Below are 12,054 nucleotides of genomic sequence, written 5' to 3' on the forward strand. Positions count from 1 at the left end.
TACCCGGCATGGGGGGAATTTCCTGGTGTACACTTCCTGCCCTTATGGTAAGGAAGATGTGACCTGTGACTTCAGGAGGGATGAGGTGATTTTCCAGGTCCACGAGTGCTGGCTTCCCCACCTGAAGCTACCAGTCCAAATCAACACTTTGACCAGGGACTTCTCCACCCAGCTGGAGGAGGCCGCTGAGATAGCAAAACCGGAAGTCTTTCCAGGCTTCATGCAGATGGTTGAAGAGAGAGTCAACCTAGCTAATGCCTGTGAGACTCTGGAGCAAAGGCAAAAATTGAAACAAGTTTTCTTACATTTTCAGGATCTCTTTGCGGTGGACTCAAATGACTGTGGTCGCATCGACATCCACACAACAACCATTCCCACGGACCCTGGCATGACTCCAGTGTTTGTGAAGCAATATCGCTTGCCTCTCGCATCAATGGAGTCCCTTACTGAAATAATTAAGAACCTTGAGTCCCGTGGAATAATACGTCCAGTCCACAGCACCTTCAATAATCCGGTGCTGGGGATTTTGAAGCCAAACGGCCAGTGGAGACTCTGTGCCGACCTAAGGGAGCTCAACAAACGGGTCCATACTTCCCGATGGCCTCTTCCCTACATTGACCAAGGGATGGCCCAGGTCAAGGGGTCACAGGTATTCACTGCAATAGACCTGACCAATGGTTACTGCACTGTACCTGTCAGTAGGGAGGACCAATACAAGCTGGCTTTCACCTTCAGGGGGGGCAGCAGTACACATGGACCCAGACTCCTTTCGGATACATCAACTCTGGCAATGAATTTAACATTTTTCTACATAAGGCCATTCCCGACCTGGGTGAAAGGGGTAACCTGGCTTATGTAGATGATGTTCCAGTCAAGAGCTCAACTGTGGAGGAACACATAGCGGAGATCCGTTATGTTCTGACACATTTGAGGGCAGTCGGATCAAAACTCTCCTTTCAAATGGCACAGTGGTGCCGAACCCATGTCAATTTCTTGGGGCATGGGATTATTCCTCAGGGTCTCTGTCCTCAGGAAAAGAAAGTGGAAGCACTCCAGAAATTAAAAGACCCACAACTCTGCGGGAACTAAGGAGCCTCCTTGGACTAACTAATTACAGTAGAAAGTTCATTGAGGACTACGCAGAGATCACAAGACCCCTGATACATCTTTTGAAGGGGGGGTCAAGTGAAAGTAGGTTCCAGAACAAGCCGAGGCATTAATACAACTCAAAAGAAGCCTCTTACAAGTGCCTTGCCTAGCTTACCCTGTCAAAAACAAGGAGTTCTTCTTGGAGACAGGGTTCTCAAATACATGCTTGTCTGCAGTATTATACCAAAAGCATGACAAGGTCAATAAAGTAATCTCCTATGCGAGTAAAACTTTATCCTCTGTGGAGGAAAAATGCAATGATTGTCAGAAGGCACTCCTCGCAACGGTGTGGGCATTGAAGAATTACCACCCGTTTATCCAGGGGTAGCACATCATATGGAGACTCCACACCAGCCTCTGCAAAATCTCCAAAGTGACAGAATCCGGCCCGGAAATGTGAGTAATTCCCGAATTACTTCCTGGATTCTGTCAATGCAAGGCTTTCCTGTAGAGGTTAGATTTGGCCAAAACAAGAAGAGTCCCTTCGGGCAAGGTCTGGCTGACTTGCATGATTGTGCCAGCGATAACTGTCTCGAGGACGAAAGTCTAAAAATCAGGGACAACATGGAGGCATACCTTAATTCCCCACACAGAGTCTTTGAAGAAGACAAGTGTGAGGGAATGCCCACTGTCTATGTGGATGGATGCTCCTACCATGTTAACAATGGGGAAAAATAACTTTTGGCCGGCGTGGGGGATGCATGGGTGAACAATGCCACAGAACCCTCTGCTGGGTACAAGATTGGTCCCCGAAGTAGTCAAGTGGCAGAGTTAATGGCTGTGCATCAAGCCATCCTCACTGCTGTCCAACATCAACTCCACAAACTGGTCATTATCACTGATTCAGATTATGTACGGAACGGGTTCGTGGAGCACCTGGTTAATTGGAAAACCAGAGGCATGTTATGTGCTAATAATAAACCATTGAAACATGGGAAATTAATTCAAAACATTGATGATCTGGTCACCTCGAATGGGATGACCATCTACTGGAAAAGGATTAAGGGTCATTCTAAAGCAGAGGGACCAGACAAAACTGGAAATGACCTAGCTGATCAGCTGGCCAAAACCGGAGCCATCTAAGGTGATCTACTTGAGATCAAGTCCCTGTTGGGAGAAATCCAGGTCACTGCTATCACTAGGTCCCAGACAAATGCTCACAATGAACTCTCAACTGCACAATGGAGTAAGGAGACCCCAGATGCTGATTTGATTACAGCTCTAAAAGGGGATCCAATAATTGATATGTTTTATCAACACGTTGAGGACCCCGAGAACTTTCCGCTGACGGATACCAATTACATTGGGAAAGAGGACCTCAGAGTGTTGATGAAATGTCCAAAAATGTTCCGAATCCAAGACGGTTTGTTGGTGAGGAGATCCCTAGCTGGCCATGATCAGTGGGTGGTCCCTACCTCATTCCGAAGCCTGATGTTAAGTCACGCCCATGATGCGGCCTCAGCCGCTCATAGGGGGTTTCATACAACACTTGAAATCTTAAAAAAGGTTGCATACTGGCCACACATGGGACAGGACCTCGACCAATACTTGAAGGGGTGTCTTGTGTGTGCACAATTTCAGCCAACATCCCTCACACACCGTGCACCTCTCCAAAGAGGGGGATGACACTGCCATGGTCAGATTTGCAAGTCGATTTGATCGGACCCATGATTCGCTCCTCTAGCGGGAACAAGTACATGTTGACCATGACATGCTTGTTTACTAAAAGGGTGGAATGTCTCCTGGCCCAAATTGCAAGGCAGAAACAGCAGCTGCCCTGATGATCAACCACATCTTCTCGCATTTTGGACTACCCCAAAGGATCGAGTCAGACCGAGGTAGCCACTTCACTAGCAAAGTAATGACAAAGATGTGGAAGATACTTGGGGTCAAAAGGAAATCACACATTGCCTACCGGCAGACCTCTAGTGGTGTAGTAGAGAGATACAACAAGACAATTGTGAGCATATTAAAAAGGTTTGTGGCAGATTCTGGGCCAAGTTGGGATATTCGATTACCTCTTGTCCTGATGGCCATCAGATCTACCCCTTGATCTACGACTAAAATGTCACCGTTTGAGCTGATGACTGGACGAAGGATGGTGCTTCCCCAGCATCTGCTCTACAGAACCCAAGAGCAGACATTGATCAATGCCTCCACAACTCATGAGTATGTTGAAAATCTGAGAAAGCACCTTCAACATGCTTTTGCCTATGCTCAGCGAAATCTAGAAAGATCTGCAGACAGCATGAAGACACACTATGACTTAAAGACTACTAGAAAGGAATACCATGTAGGTGACCGGGTCTACTTATACAATTTCCAAAGGAACCAGGCCAAACAGTGCACATTTTTGCCTATTTGGAGGGGTCCTTTTGAAATTGTAGACAAAATCTCACCAGTTGCCTACAAAATCTGCATCCCCAAAGGCAGTTTGGCAGAGCGGGAAGATACGTGGGTCCATATCAACCAACTGAAGTGTTGCCATCCTACGCACACTCTGCAGCAACTAGAGGATACTTCTGAGACCTCAGAGGGGGTCACTCCAGCTCCCTAGAATTCCAAAGACAATCTATAAAAGCAATACATTGCCAATAGAAAAATACATTGTCCTGATTTGTCAAAATGTATGTGTCCGCCCCACTACATAAATAGTGGTGGGGAAATGTCTACAAATATGCTTTTGCTTTGTCATCCTAGAATTGGAAACCATGGAGACTAAAACCAAGGAGTAGCACCGAGGGACCGGAAGGAAAGATGGAAGGGGCCCGGGGTATCGCTCCATGCTCACATCAGGAATCAGCGAGGAGAACCGGTCGATCCACCACTGATGGGAGAAGCTGATGAATTTTGCCATTTGGACCAGAAAGAAAAGAAACTGATGAACCCAATCTCGCGACTTCCCTTCAAGGACGGTCAAAGCCAAACCACAAGGGGGGGCTTGTGGGATGCATTGACCCACTAGGCTCTGCCCTGTGACATCTCTGTGTGATGGTGGCACCAGAACCAGCGAAATGGCCGCAAAAAGCCCTATGCGCGCTAAACCTCTGAGAATTGCGCAGTGAAACCAGAAAGTTGGCTGCTAATCTACTTTGCCTGTGTCAGTGGTGGAAGAGACCACAGGAGAACACACTGCTGAAATCTGTCATTGGGCTGCCCACAGAGTGCAATTGGAAACTTCATGAAAGGCAGTGCTTTATGGCCAAGAAACCCAGAAGTGCTCTGAAATCCGTTTTTCATTGGTTGCTGAAATTACAAAATAATGGTTCCCAAACATCAGAAAAGATCCAACATCCTTGCTGGGTGTTACCCGTCACTTATTTAAAGAATCCACATAAGCACACAATGTCAGGAGAATCAGATATCATCACAAGAATATCCACATAAGAAAAGTGCTTGCCTGGGAAAATCTGTCAGATATGGGCGCAGTACCGCTGGCCGCCTGTATGAAAGCTGCCATTTAATGACACTGGAAGCTTAAACTTGTACAGTACAATCAAATAGTTGAAATGAAGTGAATTGCTATCAAAAGCAATATAGGTTGCCACTATTTAATTTCTATTTTTAAAAAGACTGGAATTAGAGATTTGTTTGCCTGTTTTAAAAATTGTAACTTTAATTTCAACAAAGAACAATGTAACAATTTACTTTAAGGTAACCTGATTCAGCAAAATTTCAAAGAAGCTTCCCCCGCTAGGAAACACACCGCCGTTCTGCTTCCCACCAAAGGACATGAGCTCACATTCAGATGTTAATGAAGAGGGGAGGAGATTTTACTCTGCTGCTCTGGGGAGAAACAAAAGACTACCTTGATTGAAAAGATATGCAGATGCAACTGTCAACAGAAACTCCTGCCAGGGAAAAGAGGCCGGGATTGCTCTTGACCCACCAAAACTTTGGAGGCGGGAAAGACAGTTATGTGTATTCTTAAAGCACAAGAAAGTATATTTTTGAAAAGGACTGACAGAGGACTGTGCACAATTGTAAAAATGTGTAAAATGATAGTATTGTTAATATGAAAATTCTGGTCACGTTTCAAAACTACTCAGAACTCTGTGCTATGTTCAGGGACCTGACTACAGAATTTGTGGTTTTGTAGCAATTGTGTTGATGCCAGAAACATGAAACTTCACATGATTATGCCCATATGTCATGCGCACATATGTGTAAAAATGTGGACAAATCTGACATTGGTACTGGACCAAAAGTGCAAAAAATTGCCAAATCTGAAACCAAGCTCTCACCGAGACGGCGCTGGGATGAATACTTGCTCCACCAAATCTGTGATATTAATATGCTGTTGTTAGCAAGTTTGTAAAATTGTAAATATGTCTTGTATGAAAAATAGATTTCATGTGCAGAAACAAAGGGGAGGTTTTTCCCTGGACCATAAAGACAGCGTCATCATGACACCATGTTTTCTTCCCAAATCAGGGGAGAGGAATTACCCTAACCAATAGGATCCCTAGGGGTGTGCCTAGTATAATTCAGCCTACCCCCCTTTTAGAAAATACAGAAATAGAGATATCTTAGGACCTAAGGACACACATTCACCCACACTCTGATTGCTGGTGAAGCACTTTGCAAGAGAAATCTATATTCCAGACTCCAAAACTTTGAAAGCAGAAAGGCCCATTTCCAAAGCTGAACCCTTCTCCGCTTGGCCTTTTAAAATCCTGAAACCAGATTTTACCCCAGACCTCCAAGGGGAACAACAAAAAGAATGGCCTGGCTGAGCTGTGCTGCTTTCTTGCTAAGAATTCTTGCCAGAAATCCAGAAATCTGACCCAATAGAGCAGAGCTGTAACCAAATAGCTGCGAACCAGAACCAACCCGTCAGATACAGTCCAAGTCCCGCCGTGCAGGGTCCAGAGTGCCGTGCTGAGTGCTGAACCAGAGCACCTTGAGTCCAGTCCGGTGTGCTAGTAGAATTCCAGTCCAGAAAGTATCCCTGACCAGATCTCTGACGGGTCCATTCCAAACAGTGGTAGTGAGTATCCATGGCATAGGATTGTCTTTAGCATATGTAGTATCCATAAGTCATCCCTATCCAAACCCACTCTCTTATATCCAGAACTGCATTGTAGAAATTCTTTGGTCTTACCTGAATCTTTCTCTCAGCCCTATAGTCCTTTGGTAATAGTAGTGTTAAAACCATCTTTATGCTAATATATTTGCTGAAGAAAGACAAACCCAGACAAACCCAGAACCACATTCCAACTCCTTGTAGTCTTTCCGCAATCGCGCTTACCGCGCGTGGAAAAGCTTGCCACAAATTTTTCGTTTGGCTCAAATCTATCACGTGTGAAACAGCTGTACATTGCATCCAACCTCAGAATTAAGTCTTCCACCTGCTAGTTACTTAATAATCATTGCTAGTGTTGTTTGATATTATACAGTATCAGCAGCAGATCTCAACTTCCTTGCCACTACTGAAACATGGCTCCATGCTGCAGCAGGTCCTTATCTAACTCTTGCAGTTCCTGACAATTACTCCATCCTCAGAGCCGACAGATCCAATGTTCGCGGAGGAGGTGTAGCTTTCATATTCAAAACCTCGCTTGACATTAGATCTCTTACCTCCCTTCCACTCAAATCATGCGAGCACCTGTCCATTAAAATACAAACTACACCTAAGAATACTATCACCCTGGAACTAATATACAGACCCCCTGGCTCCACAGGCACCTTCGAGGAAGATATAACCTCCCTCATAGCAGAGAAATCCAAACCTCTTTCACAAAATATTATTCTAGGAGACTTTAACCTGGGATACAATGATCCTCATGACATCCCTGCGTCCTCCCTTGCTAACGCCCTCTCCGAACACAACTACACTCAACTCAACACCCTAACTACCCATCAGAAAGGTAGAACCATAGACTGGCTCGCTGCCCACAACTGTAACATCACGTGCAAGGACCCCCCACCACTTATATGGACTGACAATTTCCTACTATTATTTGACATTAGCACTAATAACCTGCACCATATACAGTGCCCCCCTGCACCAGCATGTCTGACTAGAAACAAGCGCAACATTACCGTGGAAGCCATCACGCCACTGGCTCTACCCATCCTAAACACGATCCCCGACACATCGGACCTCAACCTACTAGTAGACACCTACAATGACGCCATGACCAAAGCAATTGACACCATTGCCCCACTAAAATTACGGAAAGGTAAACCCAGAGCCCATCTTAACTCTTGATACACTCCTGAACTTAAAATATTAAGAAATAAGAAAACTAAAATGGAAACCCTATGGAAAATAAATCCATCAGAGGAACACAAAACTAATCTCACAAACGCATCCTCCCTCTATAAAAAAGAAATAATCCGTACAAAAAAGGAAGCCTACAATGTAAGAATAAACAATGCAAGTTCCAGCACTAAAGAACTTTTCACCATCTTGAAGGAGCTAGAAAACCCCAATCCACCGACGGACACGTCCGTGAAGGACCAACTATGGTGCACGAGCATCCACTATGCCCTTGCGAACAAAATCACTGGCCTGCAAACGAAAATTGAAAACAAAAGACTTCAACTTTCCAGTAGTAACCCTCTTACCCCTAGCTTACCCACCACCTCGAACACTAACCACGGCTTCACCTTCAAAAAGGTAACCATACTAGAAGTGCAAAAAATCATAACCTCCCTCAAACCGTCAAACTGCAAAGGGGACCCGCACAGATTATAAAAGATGCAGCAAGAGACCTCTCCCCATTCATCTCCAAGCTAATAAACCTATCATTCTCCACTAACTCAGTACCTAACAATTTGAAACAGTCATGGATCCTCCCTCTTCTAAAAAAACAGACCCTGGACCCAGCCATACCTACTAATTACAGGCCTATCACCACCGTTCCCCTCCTGTTAAAAATCCTTGACAGAGTTGCTTACCTACAAATTCAGAATTACTTAGAGTCCAACCAACTACTTGGATTGCATCAATTTGGCTTTCAACCTCAACATGGAACAGAAACTGCCCTTGTTGATCTCAAAAGTCAGATTGATAACATTAAAGATAAGGGTAAGGCGGCCATCCTACTTCTCCTAGATCTCTCAGCAGCCTTCGACCTGGTCGACCATAAGATACTCTGTAACCACCTCGCCTCTGCTGCCCATTTCTCCTCCTCTGCTGTCACATGGATACAATCCTTCTTGGCCAACAGAACCATGAGGATGTTTTCCTCCGTGGCAGCAGCAGACCCCATCCCCATCACCTGTGGTGTCCCACAAGGCTCTTGTGTTTCCCCCACCCTATACAATATATTTACAAAGCCTCTCTTTGATAAACTGGATCGTCTCAATGTCACCTACACAAACTACGCGGATGACACCCAGATACTCCTCACCATCTCCGGCAATTACAATGATGATGTCACTAGGATCAATGAAATCTTCTCAGTCATTCAGGCCTGGATGGCCACTCATGGCCTCTGCCTGAACGACGAGAAGACTGAACTGCTCCTTGTCGGTTCACCCAACAACTTACAAGAACTGAGCCCCGACTACTCCAATATCACCATCGATGGCAACACCATCCCTGTCGCCAAAAATGTGAAAACACTCAGCTTTTATCTTGATGCCAATATCAACCTCACTAAACAAGTCAACTCGACCGCCTCAGCCACCGCCTAAACAGGGAAACTAATTAGAGCCTGCAGACCCTTTCTTTCCACTAATAGCTGCCTCACACTAGCTAGAGCTCTCATACAATCTAAGCTAGACTATTGTAACAGCCTTTACCTAGGTGCCAACCAATCTACAATCAATAAACTCCAGGTTCTTCAAAATGATGCGCTACGAGCCGCATTAAACATTCCTAGGCGGGAGCATATCTTCGCCACCAGAATCACATGCAAATGGCTCTCCATTCAACAAAAAATTGATTTAAAGACTCTCTGCCTCACTTACAAAGCCCTCAACCACCTAGCCCCTCCCTACCTTACTAACAAATTCACCATGAAATCGTCCATCAGAACCACAAGATCCTCCAACACTTTATGCCTCACAGTGCCTCTATTTATCTCTAAAAGAGCCGGAGGCTCGAGCTTTACAGTCCTCGCCTCCCAACTCTGGAACATTCTACCCCTGAATATCAAATTGTCCAATTCCTTCCAGTCTTTCAGGAAACTTGCCATTGGGTGGCTACTGACAAAAAGTCAACCTTAAGCTAGACCCAGCTATAATCTGTATATATTGTACACGCCTTACCTTTGTCTTTATTGTATGCATTTACTACCATCGTCTGTATATACTGTATATAACCTTTGCTAATGTACCTCTGCTAATTACCATGTACTGTGCCTTGTAACCTGTCCTAAGCGCCCTTTTAATCCCTGGTTTGGAGCGCTATATATATAAAATAAACAAACAAACAAACAAACAAACAAACAAAGAGGCTCCCACTAGTATTGAAACCATTTTAGTGAATTAAATCCATTTTCAGTGTTTCACCAATTATTTAAAGTCACATTCAAAACCATTTTGACAAGTTGCAATCATTCCTGTTTTTCTCTGCGTTTGCTGGGGGGGGAGATTGGGATTGATACTGTATTGTTGAGTGTGTATCCCTGAAACCTGTTTTCTCTCTTTCCATCTCTTTATACTGCATATTGGGGGATTGAGTAGTGTGCAGGGGGAAAGAGTGATCACTTGCATTTTGATTGAACCCACACAAAAGTAATATTTCTATGCTGCATTATTTTTTCTACCAATACTGCGTGTGATGAAAGAGATTTATTGTGTCATCACCCCATTGGTGATCATTGTATAAACCATTAAATATTGTGATATATATATCTTGTGAAAATACCTAAAATAAATCTTTTTAACTTTGCAAAACCGCCTGCTTCCTGGTTCAGTGTGACCTGGGGGGCAGGGGGGATTCAAAGAGAGGGGCGTGATATAAGGGTATATCATTCAGAAATAAAATAACTTATAGACATAAATAAATAATGAAGGGTTCCAGCCGTGCATCACACGCTAGGCATTGACTTAGGTGGAGTGCCGGGTTGAAATCACTTACAGGGCCTCATTACGAGTTTGGGGCTAGCCATCCCCTTTATAAGGGCATGGCTACCCCCAAACTCGGGTCCGGATTTGGGTTCCCTGAATGGGAAAATACCGGGCCATTCCGACCTTGGATGGCCCAGTATTTCCCCATTCAGGGAACCCGGACCCGGTACATCCCCATTCCCATTTGAGCCCTCATAGGGCTCAAATGGGAATGGGGAGGATGCTAACAACGGGCCCGTTAATGACGGGCCCGTTACCATCCAGGTCTGCTCGCGGGACATGCTAAGGACGCCTGGTTTTACCAGGCATCCTTAGCGGGACCCACAAGCAGACCTCGTAATGAGGTTGTAGGGGGTTAACAGCGCCAGGCAGCACAACCGGCACCATTAACCCCGACCACCTGGGTCGTAATGAGGCCCATAGACATCCGATTTCATTCATTGCAGTGGGTGGCAGGAGGGGGGTGCAGTTATTATTTATTTGTGTCATGTTTTTTTTTGTGTGTCCGTATGGTAAATTCATGTTGTCTGTTTAACACATAGGATTCTGCCCACAGGGGTTGCCTTTCCAGGTTTTGAATGGTATCACATTTGAAACAAACTTGCAGTCTCACTTTCAGCATATGATGAAAATATAAGCGGCGACTACATCTTGTCTGGACAGGTGATTGATTACACAACAAGACATACATTCTCACCCCTATGGCAGGCAGGACTGCATGAACTTGCACTATGGAGATTGGTCTGCTCCATGGCATTCTCACCCTCACGTTTCCTGCCCTTTTTCTTTGCTATCTTTGTAAGATGAATCGTTCATGATTCATTCTTTGTCGAGATTTGTTGAGTTGATCTGGAGCTAATTTCTGAATAATTAAAATCAGTATTTACATTTTTGAAAATATACATATTCCAGAGAGAGCACTTTACAGAGACAGTGTTGAGGCGCTAAGGACCAGCATGCACACTATATGGAGGTCTCTGTATCCGATCGACTCTTGAACCACAATTCTACCTGCAATGTCTACTAAATTGTGGTACTGGAAACATTTGATTATGAAGTCACAGAGCTCTGAATACCTCCTGATGCATCTTGTAGTCCTGGGCGTAGAGGCAAAGTTGTGGCCGGACACTAGGTCTCTCAGGCACAGTGAAACAGATTGTAACTCTGCTGGCAAAAGGCACCAGCTTGAGAAAAAGGAGCACGCATACGGACAGGGGCCTCCGAGGAATTAAGTGTGTTTAATGAGGACAACAGTAAAAGTGAGGGAGTAACCAGCAACAGCAGTCCCCAGAAAGGATTTAAAAAGTGAGCCCAGAGAAGCAAATATAGCTGGGTGCCATACAGTGGCATGCATACAATGTTGATGGTACCCACTTTAGAAAAAAGACAAGGATGGCATTCAAGTTTTACAGGTCTTCCAAAACACTAACTGGGCAAATTGCACTAAACCTCTCCTGTGCCCCAAAATGGCAGTGGTCAGTGGTGCTTCAATACATTTGTCAAGTGGTGCTGGGCGGCACAATCGGGAGGTGGGAACTGCGTGGACCGTCAATGTCAGGCAAGCACTACACAGTTCAGCACTCCTCATTCATTGATATTCTGATTGCAGATGGGGAGCAGGTGCAAGTGGATCTCGGTCACCTGGCCTAAGCCCCGCCCACCTGGTGCCTTCCTGCCTGCCGCTCTTTTTCACCACTTAGCAAGCCAGCCCACCTGGTGCCTTCCTGCTTGATGCTCTTTTTCACCACTTAGCAAGCCCCACCCACCTTGTGCCTTCCTGCTTGCCGCTCTGTTTCCCTACTTAAGGAGCCCTCCAGCCTCTTTTCCTTTGCTGATGGGGAGCAGGTGCAAGTGGATCTCGGTCACCTGGTCTAAGCC

The sequence above is a fragment of the Ambystoma mexicanum genome, chromosome 10 (assembly GCF_040938575.1).
Source record: "Ambystoma mexicanum isolate Mex_15411 chromosome 10, UKY_AmexF1_1, whole genome shotgun sequence".
Classification (NCBI taxonomy): domain Eukaryota; kingdom Metazoa; phylum Chordata; class Amphibia; order Caudata; family Ambystomatidae; genus Ambystoma; species Ambystoma mexicanum.